The 16,337-nt window shown below is 46.8% G+C and overlaps 1 protein-coding gene across 2 annotated transcripts in view; it reads right to left on the bottom strand.

Moving 5' to 3' along the window:
- IMMP2L (inner mitochondrial membrane peptidase subunit 2) overlaps positions 1–8,632 on the bottom strand; it is a 1,176,402-nt gene extending 1,167,770 nt beyond the window's left edge. For both annotated transcript variants that reach the window (XM_044280335.1, XM_044280336.1), the window contains exon 1: positions 8,556–8,632. The gene's annotated coding sequence lies outside the window, so the exon portion shown is untranslated. The remainder of the gene's footprint in view (positions 1–8,555) is intronic.
- Between the last annotated feature and the right edge of the window lie 7,705 nt (positions 8,633–16,337).

Genomic DNA, 16,337 nt, shown 5'->3' with positions numbered 1-16,337 from the left:
CCTATCAGTGACTGACAGCCTTCCCTCTATGACTGTGTATACAGAGAGAGCTGTCAGTCACTGACTGAAGACAAGGAGACGGTCCTATCAGTGACTGACAGCCTCCCCTCTATGACTGTGTATACAGAGATTGCTGTCAGTCACTGCCTGAAGACAAGGAGACGGTCCTATCAGTGATGACAGCCTTTCCTCTATGACTGTGTATAAGGAGATAGCTGTCAGTCACTGACTGAAGACAAGGAGACGGTCCTATCAGTAACTGACAGCCTTCCCTATATGACTGTATACAGAGATAGCTGTCAGTCACTGACTGAAAACAAGGAGACGGTCCTATCAGTGACTGACAGCCTTCCCTCTATGACTGTGTATACAGAGATAGATTTCAGTCACTGACTGAAGACAAGGAGACAGTCCTATCAGTGATGATAGCCTCCCCTCTATGACTGTGTATACAGAGATAGCTGTCAGTCACTGACTGAAGACAAGGAGACGGTCCTATCAGTGACTGACAGCCTTCCCTCTATGACTGTGTATACAGAGATAGCTGTCAGTCACTGACTGAAGACAAGGAGATGGTCCTATCAGTGACTGACAGCCTTCCCTCTATGACTGTGTATACAGAGATAGCTGTCAGTCACTGATAGGACGTCTCCTTGTCTTCAGTCAGTGACTGACAGCTATCTCTGTATACACAGTTATATAGGGAAGGCTGTCAGTCACTGATAGGACCGTCTCCTTGTCATAGAGGGGAGGCTGTCATCACTGATAGGACTGTCTCCTTGTCTTCAGTCTGTGACTGACAGCTCTCTCTGTATACACAGTCATGGAGGGAAGGCTGTCAGTCACTGATAGGACCGTCTCCTTGTCTTCAGTCAGTGACTGACAGCTCTCTCTGTATACACAGTCATAGAGGGAAGGCTGTCAGTCACTGACAGGACCGTCTCCTTGTCTTCAGTCAGTTACTGACAGCTATCTCTGTATACACAGTTATAGAGGGGAGGCTGTCAGTCACTGATAGGACCGTCTCCTTGTCTTCAGTCAGTGACTGACAGCTCTCTCTGTATACACAATCATAGAGGGAAGGCTGTCAGTCACTGACAGGACCGTCTCCTTGTCTTCAGTAAGTGACTGACAGCTATCTCTGTATACACAGTTATAGAGGGGAGGCTGTCAGTCACTGATAGGACCGTCTCCTTGTCTTCAGTCAGTGACTGACAGCTCTCTCTGTATACACAGTCATAGAGGGGAGGCTGTCAGTCACTGATAGCTGTCAGTCACTGACTGAGGACAAGGAGACGGTCCTATCAGTGACTGACAGCCTTCCCTATATAACTGTGTATACAGAGATAGCTGTCAGTCACTGACTGAAGACAAGGAGACGTCCTATCAGTGACTGACAGCTATCTCTGTATACACAGTCATAGAGGGGAGGCTGTCAGTCACTGATAGGACCGTCTCCTTGTCTTCAGTCAGTGACTGACAGCTATCTCTGTATACACAGTCATAGAGGGAAGGCTGTCAGTCACTGATAGGACCGCCTCCTTGTCTTCAGTCAGTGACTGACAGCTCTCTCTGTATACACAGTCATAGAGGGAAGGCTGTCAGTCACTGATAGGACCGTCTCCTTGTCTTCAGTCAGTGACTGACAGCTATCTCTGTATACACAGTTATAGAGGGGAGGCTCTCAGTCACTGATAGGACCGTCTCCTTGTCTTCAGTCAGTGACTGACAGCTCTCTCTGTATACACAGTCATAGAAGGGAGGCTGTCAGTCACTTATAGCTGTCAATCACTGACTGAAGACAAGGAGACGGTCCTATCAGTGACTGACAGCCTTCCCTATATGACTGTATACAGAGATAGCTGTCAGTCACTGACTGAAGACAAGGAGACGTCCTATCAGTGACTGACAGCCATCTCTGTATACACAGTCATAGAGGGGAGGCTGTCAGTCACTGAGAGGACCGTCTCCTTGTCTTCAGTCAGTGACTGACAGCTATCTCTGTATACACTGTCATAGAGGGAAGGCTGTCAATCACTGATAGGACCGTCTCCTTGCCTTCAGTCAGTGATTGACAGCTATCTCTGTATACACAGTCATAGAGGGAAGACTGTCAGTCACTGATAGGACCTCCTCCTTGTCTTCAGTCAGTGACTGACAGCTATCTCTGTATACACAGTCATAGAGGGAAGGCTGTCAGTCACTGATAGGACCGTCTCCTTGTCTTCAGTCAGTGACTGACAGCTCTCTCTGTATACACAGTCATAGAGGGGAGGCTGTCAGTCACTGATAGGACCTTCTCCTTGTCTTCAGTCAGTGAATGACAGCTATCTCTGTATACACAGTCATAGAGGGAAGGCTGTCATCTGTGATAGGGCTGTCTCCTTGTCTTCAGTCAGTGACTGACAGCTATCTCTGTATACACAGTCATAGAGGGAAGGCTGTCAGTCACTGATAGGACCGTCTCCTTGTCTTCAGTCAGTGACTGACAGCTATCTCTGTATACAGTCATATAGGGAAGGCTGTCAGTCACTGATAGGACCGTCTCCTTGTCTTCAGTCAGTGACTGACAGCTATCTCTGTATACACAGTCATATAGGGAAGGCTGTCAGTCACTGATAGGACCGTCTCCTTATTTTCAGTCAGTGACTGACAGCTATCTCTGTATACACAGTCATAGAGGGAAGGCTGTCAGTCACTGATAGGACCATCTCCTTTTCTTCAGTCAGTGACTGACCGCTATCTCTGTATACAGTCATATAGGGAAGGCTGTCAGTCACTGATAGGACCGTCTCCTTGTCTTCAGTCAGTGACTGACAGCTATCTCTGTATACACAGTCATAGAGGGAAGACTGTCAGTCACTGATAGGGACCGTCTCCTTGTCTTTAGTCAGTGACTGACAGCTATCTCTGTATACACAGTCATAGAGGGAAGACTGTCAGTCACTGATAGGACCTTCTCCTTTTCTTCAGTCAGTGAATGACAGCTCTCTCTGTATACACAGTCATAGAGGGAAGGCTGTCAGTCACTGATAGGACTGTCTCCTTGTCTTCAGTCAGTGACTGGCAGCTATCTCTGTATACACAGTCATAGAGGGAAGGCTGTCAGTCACTGATAGGACCGTCTCCTTGTCTTCAGTCAGTGACTGACAGACCTCTCTGTATACACAGTCATAGAGGGAAGGCTGTCATTACTGATAGGACCGCCTCATTGTCTACAGTCAGTGACTGACAGCTATCTCTGTATACACAGTCATAGAGGGGAGGCTGTCAGTCACTGATAGCACCATCTCCTTGTCTTCAGTCAGTGACTGACAGCTATCTCTGTATACACAGTCATAGAGGGAAGGCTGTCAGTCACTGATAGGACCGTCTCCTTGTCTTAAGTCAGTGACTGACAGCTATCTCTGTATATACAGTTATAGAGGGAAGGCTGTCAGTCACTGATAGGACCGTCTCCTTGTCTTCAGTCAGTGACTGACAGCTATCTCTGTATACACAGTCATAGAGGGGAGGCTGTCAGTTACTGATAGGACCGTCTCCTTGTATTCAGTCAGTGACTGACAGCTATCTCTGTATACACAGTCATAGAGCGAAGGCTGTCAGTCACTGATAGGACCATCTCCTTGTCTTCAGTCAGTGACTGACAGCTATCTCTGTATATACAGTCATAGAGGGAAGGCTATCATCACTGATAGGACCTCCTCCTTGTCTTCAGTCAGTGACTGACAGCTATCTCTGTATACACAGTCATAGAGGGAAGGCTGTCAGTCACTGATAGGACCGTCTCCTTGTCTTCAGTCAGTGACTGGCAGCTATGTCTGTATATACAGTCATAGAGGGGAGGCTGTCATCACTGATAGGACTGTCTCCTTGTCTTCAGTCAGTGACTGACAGCTATCTGTATACACAGTCATAGAGTGGAGGCTGTCAGTCACTGATAGGGCCGTCTACTTGTCTTCAGTCAGTGACTGACAGCTATCTCTGTATACACAGTCATAGAGGGAAGGCTGTCAGTCACTGATAGGACCATCTCCTTTTCTTCAGTCAGTGACTGACAGCTATCTCTGTATACACAGTCATATAGGGAAGGCTGTCAGTCACTGATAGGACCGCCTCCTTGTCTTCAGCCAGTGACTGACAGCTCTCTCTGTATACACAGTCATAGAGGGAAGGCTGTCATCACTGATAGGACCGTCTCCTTGTCTTCAGTCAGTGACTGACAGCTATCTCTGTATACACAGTCATAGAGGGAAGGCTGTTATCACTGATATATTTACAATATATTTTATCTATAGTCTGATAAAATCATTTTATGATTATCACCATTTAATTTTTTTTTTTTATAAATATACAATTTCTGCAGATTACTAACGTAAGAGTGGCGCCTCCCTATGGGATAAAAATCTTTTTCCTCAAACTGCCTATCCTTGTCTAGGTACACTTTCCTAGCTAGTTATATCCCGTCGGCAGCCTTCTTTTTAAATTGCATAGATTCTAAATTGCATAGATTTTGGTGGTCGTTGTATTTTACTACCTTATGTCTTAATATTTTTTTTTTTTTATAGTTCTAGTAAAATTTTGTCGTATCCATACCTATTGGCGCCCTGCGAGTTAAGTTTCCTGATCCTCTTTCAGAGAAGTCAGGTGATTAACCCCCTCTTTTTTCTTTCCTGTCCCTGATCACTGATAGGACCGTCTCCTTGTCTTCAGTCAGTGACTGACAGCTATCTCTGTATACACAGTCATAGAGGGGAGGCTGTCAGTTACTTATAGGACCTCCTCCTTGTCTTCAGTCAGTGACTGACAGCTATCTCTGTATACACAGTCATAGAGGGAAGACTGTCAGTCACTGATAGGACCGTCTCCTTGTCTTCAGTCAGTGACTGACAGCTCTCTCTGTATACACAGTCATAGAGGGAAGGCTGTCAGTCACTGATAGGACCGACTCCTTGTCTTCAGTCAGTGACTGACAGCTATCTCTGTATACACAGTCATAGAGGGGAGGCTCTCAGTCACTGATAGGACCGTCTCCTTGTCTTCAGTCAGTGACTGACAGCTCTCTCTGTATACACAGTCATAGAGGGAAGGCTGTCAGTCACTGATAGGACCGTCTCCTTGTCTTCAGTCAGTGACTGACAGCTATCTCTGTATACACAGTCAAAGAGGGAAGGCTGTCAGTCACTAATAGGACCTCCTCCTTGTCTTCAGTCAGTGACTGACAGCTATCTCTGTATACACAGTCATAGAGGGGAGGCTGTCAGTCACTGATAGGACCTCCTCCTTGTCATCAGTCAGTGACTGACAGCTACCTCTGTATACACAGTCATAGAGGGAAGGCTGTCAGTCACTGATAGGACCGTCTCCTTGTCTTTAGTCCGTGACTGACAGCTATCTCTGTATACACAGTCTTAGAGGGGAGGCTGTCAGTCACTGATAGGACCGTCTCCTTGTCTTCAGTCAGTGACTGACAGCTATCTCTGTATACACAGCCATAGGGGGAAGGCTGTCAGTCACTGATAGGACCGTCTACTTGTCTTCAGTCAGTGACTGACAGATTTCTCTGCATACACAGTCATAGAGGGAAGGCAGTCAGTCACTGATAGGACCGTCTCCTTGTCTTCAGTCAGTGACTGGCAGCTATCTCTGTATACACAGTCATAGAGGGAAGGCTGTCAGTCATTGATAGGAACTCCTCCTTGTCTTCAGTCAGTGACTGACAGCTATCTCTGCATACACAGTCATAGAGGGAAGGCTGTCAGTCACTGATAGGACCGTCTCCTTGTCTTCAGTCAGTAACTGACAGCTATCTCTGTATATACAGTTATAGAGGGAAGGCTGTCAGTCACTGATAGGACCGTCTCCTTGTCTTCAGTCAGTGACTGACAGCTATCTCTGTATACACAGTCATAGAGGGGAGGCTGTCAGTCACTGATAGGACCGTCTCCTTGTCTTCAGTCAGTGACTGACAGCTATCTCTGTATACACAGTCATAGAGGGGAGGCTGTCAGTCACTGATAGGACCGTCTCCTTGTCTTCAGTCAGTGACTGTCAGCTATCTCTGTATACACAGTCATAGAGGGAAGGCTGTCAGTCACTGATAGGACCGTCTCCTTGTCTTCAGTCAGTGACTGACAGCTATCTCTGTATACAGTCATATAGGGAAGGCTGTCAGTCACTGATAGGACCGTCTCCTTGTCTTCAGTCAGTGACTGACAGCTATCTCTGTATACACAGCCATAGAGGGAAGGCTGTCATCACTGATAGGACCGTCTCCTTGTCTTCAGTCAGTGACTGGTAGCTATCTCTGTATACACAGTCATAGAGGAAAGGCTGTCAGTCACTGATAGGACCGTCTCCTTGTCTTCAGTCAGTGACTGACAGCTATCTCTGTATACACAGTCATAGAGGGAAGGCTGTCAGTCACTGATAGGACCGTCTCCTTGTCTTCAGTCAGTGACTGGTAGCTATCTCTGTATATACAGTCATAGAGGGAAGGCTGTCAGTCACTGATAGGACCGTCTCCTTGTCTTCAGTCAGTGACTGGTAGCTATCTCTGTATACACAGTCATAGAGGGAAGGCTGTCAGTCACTGATAGGACCGTCTCCTTGTCTTCAGTCAGTGACTGACAACTATCTCTGTATACAGTCATATAGGGAAGGCTGTCAGTCACTGATAGGACCGTCTCCTTGTCTTCAGTCAGTGACTGACAGCTATCTCTGTATATACAGTCATAGAGGGAAGGCTGTCAGTCACTGATAGGACCGTCTCCTTGTCTTCAGTCAGTGACTGCTAGCTATCTCTGTATACACAGTCATAGAGGGAAGGCTGTCAGTCACTGATAGGACCGTCTCCTTGTCTTCAGTCAGTGACTGACAACTATCTCTGTATACAGTCATATAGGGAAGGCTGTCAGTCACTGATAGGACCGTCTCCTTGTCTTCAGTCAGTGACTGACAGCTATCTCTGTATACACAGTCATAGAGGGAAGACTGTCAGTCACTGATAGGACCGTCTCCTTGTCTTCATTCAGTGACTGGTAGCTATCTCTGTATATACAGTCATAGAAGGGAGGCTGTCATTCACCGATAGGACCGTCTCCTTGTCTTCAAAGCCCGGAATGAGCAGGAATTTACATGTATAAATTATCAGTTATACTGAATATTATTCCAAAGACTATATATCAATATCCGCCTATCTGCAGCTCAACCACCATGTTCAACGTAACCGGTTCCCTTTAAAAACTATTGGGGTCATTTATCAAACTGGTGTAAACTAAAACTGGCTTAGTTGCCCATAGCAACTAATCAGATTCCTCCTTTCATTTCCAAAATGAAAAGTGGAATCTGATTGGTTACTATGGGCAACTAAGCCAGTTCTAGTTTACACCAGTTTGATAAATTACCCCTTATGTTACTATAATACATGTCATCACTGCCTACATTATCCCTGTATTGTGACATTACTGTATGCATTATCCATGCGCAAGTGCCAAGGGTAGTATAAATATCAATTTCGCAAGCGATGCTAACCCTTTGCTGGAGCTATATCAGAATAGCTCCAGCAAAGGGTTAGCAGCGCTTGCGAAATGGATATTTATACTACCCTTGGCGCTTGCGCACTTGGACGTAATTTTTCCCCACCCCCACACTGCGCAGGCGCGGAGATCGGATGGATTTTCAGGAGTTAACCACGCTTGTGTAATATTTCCCTACTTCGGCTCTCTGGCGCATGCGCAGTGTCCCGGTGTGCTGCTGAACTCTGCAGTGAGATTTTCCCTAAACTGTCCTTTTGCGCATGCGCAGATCGTCAAAACTAAGGAACGCCTCCACACGTCATATCAAGTGCAACAGGAAGTTAGGAGGTAGGGAAATCTCCCGAAGTAGGGTAATGTAACGTTACACCGGCATTAATACATTTCAATGGAAATGAATGTTGGATCCGGCAATCCGGCAAGTGTTTCGGAATTTTGGCTGGAGAAAATACAGCAGCATGTATGCGGTCATTTCTCCGGCCAAATACCGTAAGAGGGGCTGAACTGAAGACATCCGGAATCAGATTGCGTTAGGATAAAACGGAAGCATTTTTTTCCGGTATTGAGCCCATAGGACGGAACTCAATACCGAAAAACTTCAACACTAGTGTGAAAGCACCCTTATTTCTGTGTTGTGACATCACTGTGTGCATTATCCCTGTACGGTGATGGCTTTTTCTGACTAACATAAGCAGGCAGTTTAATGTGCCTCTCTGGGGTGGGATAACATAAGTGTGTACTAGTGCCCATGTGTTAGGCTTCTTTGTACTGCAGCTAGTACCTGACAGGTTGCTATGGGCAACCACGTGGCTTTTTGCCTGCAGTCATTTAGGAGGGGCACAATACACAGGAATAGCGGTATAAGACCTCCATACACAGCTGCAGCAGGCTGGGAACACCGGCCCCGGAACACACAGCCCGGTAACGTGTATAGAGCAGACAGCACAGCATGTGACTCATCAGGGCAGTGCTTATGTCACTGTGGCCATGAGCAGCCCGTAGGCAGCAGTGAGACATTACCTGCCTGTCTTCCTGTTTCCCGGGTCAGGCTCTCACACCATGTGCTGTGCACAGTGCGCGCTGTCACTAGAGGGGCGGAGCCTACCAGTGTGGGACGGAAGCGAGCAGTCAGTGTGGGCGGGGCCGAGTGCTGCGGATAAGTGGCGGGGTAGTAGTCAGAGGTCCTGCGTGCGACCTGCGCGGCATACATACTATACAGTGTACACAGTGACCTGCGCTGTATATATACTCTACAGTGTACACAGTGACCTGCGCTGTATATATACTCTACAGTGTACACAGCGACCTGAGCTGTATACATACTATACAGTGTACACAGTGACCTGCGCTGTATATATACTCTACAGTGTACACAGTGACCTGCGCTGTATACATACTATACAGTGTACACGGTGACCTGCGCTGTATATATACTCTACAGTGTACACAGTGACCTGCGCTGTATACATACTCTACAGTGTACACGGTGACCTGCGCTGTATATATACTCTACAGTGTACACGGTGACCTGCGCTGTATATATACTCTACAGTGTACACAGTGACCTGCGCTGTATATATACTCTACAGTGTACACAGTGACCTGCGCTGTATATATACTCTACAGTGTACACAGTGACCTGCGCTGTATACATACTATACAGTGTACACGGTGACCTGCGCTGTATATATACTCTACAGTGTACACAGTGACCTGCGCTGTATATATACTCTACAGTGTACACAGTGACCTGCGCTGTATATATACTCTACAGTGTACACAGTGACCTGCGCTGTATACATACTATACAGTGTACACGGTGACCTGAGCTGTATACATACTATACAGTGTACACAGTGACCTGCGCTGTATATATACTCTACAGTGTACACAGCGACCTGAGCTGTATACATACTATACAGTGTACACAGTGACCTGCGCTGTATATATACTCTACAGTGTACACAGCGACCTGAGCTGTATACATACTATACAGTGTACACAGTGACCTGCGCTGTATATATACTCTACAGTGTACACAGTGACCTGCGCTGTATACATACTATACAGTGTACACGGTGACCTGCGCTGTATATATACTCTACAGTGTACACGGTGACCTGCGCTGTATATATACTCTACAGTGTACACAGTGACCTGCGCTGTATACATACTCTACAGTGTACACAGTGACCTGCGCTGTATATATACTCTACAGTGTACACAGTGACCTGCGCTGTATACATACTATACAGTGTACACGGTGACCTGCGCTGTATATATACTCTACAGTGTACACGGTGACCTGCGCTGTATACATACTCTACAGTGTACACGGTGACCTGTGCTGTATACATACTATACAGTGTACACGGTGACCTGCGCTGTATACATACTCTACAGTGTACACAGCGACCTGAGCTGTATACATACTATACAGTGTACACGGTGACCTGCGCTGTATATATACTCTACAGTGTACACAGCGACCTGAGCTGTATACATACTATACAGTGTACACGGTGACCTGCGCTGTATATATACTCTACAGTGTACACGGTGACCTGCGCTGTATATATACTCTACAGTGTACACAGTGACCTGCGCTGTATACATACTCTACAGTGTACACAGTGACCTGCGCTGTATATATACTCTACAGTGTACACAGTGACCTGCGCTGTATACATACTATACAGTGTACACGGTGACCTGCGCTGTATATATACTCTACAGTGTACACGGTGACCTGCGCTGTATATATACTCTACAGTGTACACAGTGACCTGCGCTGTATATATACTCTACAGTGTACACAGTGACCTGCGCTGTATACATACTCTACAGTGTACACAGTGACCTGCGCTGTATATATACTCTACAGTGTACACAGTGACCTGCGCTGTATACATACTATACAGTGTACACGGTGACCTGCGCTGTATATATACTCTACAGTGTACACGGTGACCTGTGCTGTATACATACTCTACAGTGTACACGGTGACCTGCGCTGTATACATACTCTACAGTGTACACAGCGACCTGAGCTGTATACATACTATACAGTGTACACGGTGACTTGCGCTGTATATATACTCTACAGTGTACACAGCGACCTGAGCTGTATACATACTATACAGTGTACACGGTGACCTGCGCTGTATATATACTCTACAGTGTACACGGTGACCTGCGCTGTATATATACTCTACAGTGTACACGGTGACCTGTGCTGTATACATACTCTACAGTGTACACAGTGACCTGCGCTGTATATATACTCTACAGTGTACACAGTGACCTGCGCTGTATATATACTCTACAGTGTACACGGTGACCTGCGCTGTATATATACTCTACAGTGTACACGGTGACCTGCGCTGTATATATACTCTACAGTGTACACGGTGACCTGCGCTGTATATATACTCTACAGTGTACACGGCGACCTGAGCTGTATATATACTCTACAGTGTACACGGTGACCTGCGCTGTATACATACTCTACAGTGTACACGGTGACCTGCGCTGTATATATACTCTACAGTGTACACAGTGACCTGCGCTGTATATATACTATACAGTGTACACGGTGACCTGCGCTGTATATATACTCTACAGTGTACACAGTGACCTGCGCTGTATATATACTATACAGTGTACACAGTGACCTGCGCTGTATATATACTCTACAGTGTACACAGTGACCTGCGCTGTATACATACTCTACAGTGTACACAGTGACCTGCGCTGTATATATACTCTACAGTGTACACAGTGACCTGCGCTGTATACATACTATACAGTGTACACGGTGACCTGCGCTGTATATATACTCTACAGTGTACACAGTGACCTGCGCTGTATATATACTATACAGTGTACACAGTGACCTGCGCTGTATACATACTCTACAGTGTACACGGTGACCTGCGCTGTATATATACTCTACAGTGTACACGGTGACCTGCGCTGTATATATACTCTACAGTGTACACGGTGACCTGTGCTGTATACATACTATACAGTGTACACGGTGACCTGCGCTGTATACATACTCTACAGTGTACACAGTGACCTGAGCTGTATATATACTCTACAGTGTACACAGCGACCTGAGCTGTATATATACTCTACAGTGTACACGGTGACCTGCGCTGTATATATACTCTACAGTGTACACGGTGACCTGCGCTGTATATATACTCTACAGTGTACACGGTGACCTGCGCTGTATATATACTCTACAGTGTACACGGTGACCTGCGCTGTATATATACTCTACAGTGTACACGGTGACCTGCGCTGTATATATACTCTACAGTGTACACGGCGACCTGAGCTGTATATATACTATACAGTGTACACGGTGACCTGTGCTGTATACATACTCTACAGTGTACACGGTGACCTGCGCTGTATATATACTCTACAGTGTACACAGTGACCTGCGCTGTATATATACTATACAGTGTACACAGTGACCTGCGCTGTATACATACTCTACAGTGTACACGGTGACCTGCGCTGTATATATACTCTACAGTGTACACGGCGACCTGCGCTGTATATATACTCTACAGTGTACACGGTGACCTGCGCTGTATACATACTCTACAGTGTACACGGTGACCTGCGCTGTATATATACTCTACAGTGTACACAGCGACCTGAGCTGTATACATACTATACAGTGTACACGGTGACCTGCGCTGTATATATACTCTACAGTGTACACAGTGACCTGCGCTGTATATATACTCTACAGTGTACACGGCGACCTGCGCTGTATATATACTATACAGTGTACACAGTGACCTGCGCTGTATACATACTCTACAGTGTACACAGTGACCTGCGCTGTATATATACTCTACAGTGTACACAGTGACCTGCGCTGTATATATACTCTACAGTGTACACGGTGACCTGTGCTGTATACATACTCTACAGTGTACACGGTGACCTGCGCTGTATATATACTCTACAGTGTACACAGCGACCTGAGCTGTATACATACTATACAGTGTACACGGTGACCTGCGCTGTATATATACTCTACAGTGTACACGGTGACCTGTGCTGTATACATACTCTACAGTGTACACAGTGACCTGCGCTGTATATATACTCTACAGTGTACACAGTGACCTGCGCTGTATATATACTCTACAGTGTACACAGTGACCTGCGCTGTATACATACTATACAGTGTACACGGTGACCTGCGCTGTATATATACTCTACAGTGTACACGGTGACCTGTGCTGTATACATACTCTACAGTGTACACGGTGACCTGCGCTGTATACATACTCTACAGTGTACACAGCGACCTGAGCTGTATACATACTATACAGTGTACACGGTGACCTGCGCTGTATATATACTCTACAGTGTACACAGCGACCTGAGCTGTATACATACTATACAGTGTACACGGTGACCTGCGCTGTATATATACTCTACAGTGTACACGGTGACCTGTGCTGTATACATACTATACAGTGTACACGGTGACCTGCGCTGTATATATACTCTACAGTGTACACAGCGACCTGAGCTGTATACATACTATACAGTGTACACGGTGACCTGCGCTGTATATATACTCTACAGTGTACACGGTGACCTGCGCTGTATATATACTCTACAGTGTACACGGTGACCTGTGCTGTATACATACTCTACAGTGTACACGGTGACCTGCGCTGTATACATACTCTACAGTGTACACAGTGACCTGCGCTGTATATATACTCTACAGTGTACACGGTGACCTGTGCTGTATACATACTCTACAGTGTACACGGTGACCTGCGCTGTATACATACTCTACAGTGTACACAGTGACCTGCGCTGTATATATACTCTACAGTGTACACGGTGACCTGTGCTGTATACATACTCTACAGTGTACACGGTGACCTGCGCTGTATACATACTCTACAGTGTACACGGTGACCTGCGCTGTATACATACTCTACAGTGTACACGGTGACCTGCGCTGTATATATACTCTACAGTGTACACGGTGACCTGTGCTGTATACATACTCTACAGTGTACACGGTGACCTGCGCTGTATACATACTCTACAGTGTACACGGTGACCTGCGCTGTATACATACTCTACAGTGTACACGGTGACCTGCGCTGTATATATACTCTACAGTGTACACGGTGACCTGCGCTGTATACATACTCTACAGTGTACACGGTGACCTGCGCTGTATACATACTCTACAGTGTACACGGTGACCTGCGCTGTATACATACTCTACAGTGTACACGGTGACCTGCGCTGTATATATACTCTACAGTGTACACGGTGACCTGCGCTGTATATATACTCTACAGTGTACACGGTGACCTGCGCTGTATATATACTCTACAGTGTACACGGTGACCTGCGCTGTATATATACTCTACAGTGTACACGGCGACCTGAGCTGTATATATACTCTACAGTGTACACGGTGACCTGTGCTGTATACATACTCTACAGTGTACACGGTGACCTGCGCTGTATACATACTCTACAGTGTACACGGTGACCTGCGCTGTATATATACTCTACAGTGTACACGGTGACCTGCGCTGTATATATACTCTACAGTGTACACGGTGACCTGCGCTGTATATATACTCTACAGTGTACACGGTGACCTGAGCTGTATACATACTCTACAGTGTACACAGCGACCTGAGCTGTATACATACTCTACAGTGTACACGGTGACCTGCACTGTATACATACTCTACAGTGTACACGGTGACCTGCGCTGTATATATACTCTACAGTGTACACGGTGACCTGCGCTGTATACATACTATACAGTGTACACGGTGACCTGCGCTGTATATATACTCTACAGTGTACACAGCGACCTGAGCTGTATACATACTCTACAGTGTACACAGCGACCTGAGCTGTATACATACTCTACAGTGTACACAGTGACCTGCGCTGTATACATACTCTACAGTGTACACAGTGACCTGCGCTGTATACATACTCTACAGTGTACACGGCGACCTGCGCTGTATACATACTCTACAGTGTACACAGTGACCTGCGCTGTATATATACTGTACACGGTGACCTGCGCTGTATACATACTCTATAGTGTACACGGTGACCTGCACTGTATATATACTGTACACGGTGACCTGCGCTGCATACATACTGTACACGGTAACCTGCGCTGCATATATACTCTACACGGTGACCTGCGCGGCATATATACTCTACACGGTGACCTGCTCTGCATACATACGCTACGCGGTGACCTGTGCTGCATATATACTCTACAGTGTACACGGTGACCTGCGCTGTATACATACTCTATAGTGTACACGGTGACCTGCACTATATATATACTGTACACGGTGACCTGCGCTGCATACATACTGTACGCGGTGACCTGCGCTGCATATATACTCTACACGGTGACCTGCGCGGCATATATACTCTACACGGTGACTTGCTCTGCATACATACGCTACACGGTGACCTGCGCTGCATATATACTCTACACGGTGACCTGCTCTGCATACATACGCTACACGGTGACCTGTGCTGCATACATGCTCTACACGGCGACCTGCGCTGCATACATACTGTACACGGTGACCTGCGCTGCATACATACTGTACACGGTGACCTGCGCTGCATATATACTCTACACGGTGACCTGCGCTGCATACATACTCTACACGGTGACCTGCGCGGCATACGTACTCTACACGGTGACCTGCGCTGCATATATACTCTACACGGTGACCTGCGCTGCATACATACTCTACACGGTGACCTGCGCGGCATACATACTCTACACGGTTACCTGCGCTGTATACATACTCTACAGTGTACACGGTGACCTGCGCTGTATACATACTCTATAGTGTACACGGTGACCTGCACTGTATATATACTGTACACGGTGACCTGCGCTGCATACATACTCTACACGGTGACCTGCGCGGCATACGTACTCTACACGGTGACCTGCGCGGCATACATACTCTACACGGTGACCTGCGCGGCATATATACTCTACACGGCGACCTGCTCTGCATACATACTCTACATGGTGACCTGCACGGCATACATACTCTACACGGCGACCTGCGCTGCATGCATACTCTACACGGTGACCTGCGCTGCATACATACTCTACACGGTGACCTGCGCTGCATACATACTCTACACAGTGACCTGCGCTGCATACATACTCTACACAGTGACCTGCGCTGCATACATACTCTACACGGTGACCTGCACGGCATATATACTCTACAAGGCAACCTGCGCTGCATACATACTCTACACGGTGACCTGCGCTGCATACATACTCTACAGTGCACAGGGTGACCTGCGCTGCATACATACTCTACACGGTGACCTGCGCTGTATACATACTCTACACGGTGACCTGCGCTGCATATATACTCTACACGGCGACCTGCGCTGCATGCATACTCTACATGGTGACCTGCACGGCATATATACTCTACACGGCGACCTGCGCTGCATACATACTCTACACGGTGACCTGCGCTGCATACATACTCTACACGGTGACCTGCGCTGCATATATACTCTACACGGCGACCTGCGATGCATGCATACTCTACATGGTGACCTGCACGGCATATATACTCTACACTGTGACCGGCGCTGCATACATACTCTACACGGTGACCTGCGCTGCATATATACTCTACACGGTGACCTGCGCTGCATACATACTCTACAGTGCACAGGGTGACCTGCGCTGCATACATACTCTACTGT

Source organism: Bufo gargarizans, chromosome 2 (assembly GCF_014858855.1).
Source record: "Bufo gargarizans isolate SCDJY-AF-19 chromosome 2, ASM1485885v1, whole genome shotgun sequence".
In the NCBI taxonomy this organism is placed as follows: domain Eukaryota; kingdom Metazoa; phylum Chordata; class Amphibia; order Anura; family Bufonidae; genus Bufo; species Bufo gargarizans.
Note: the sequence above shows the minus strand (reverse complement) of the source record. Positions and strands in the feature narration are given on the sequence as shown.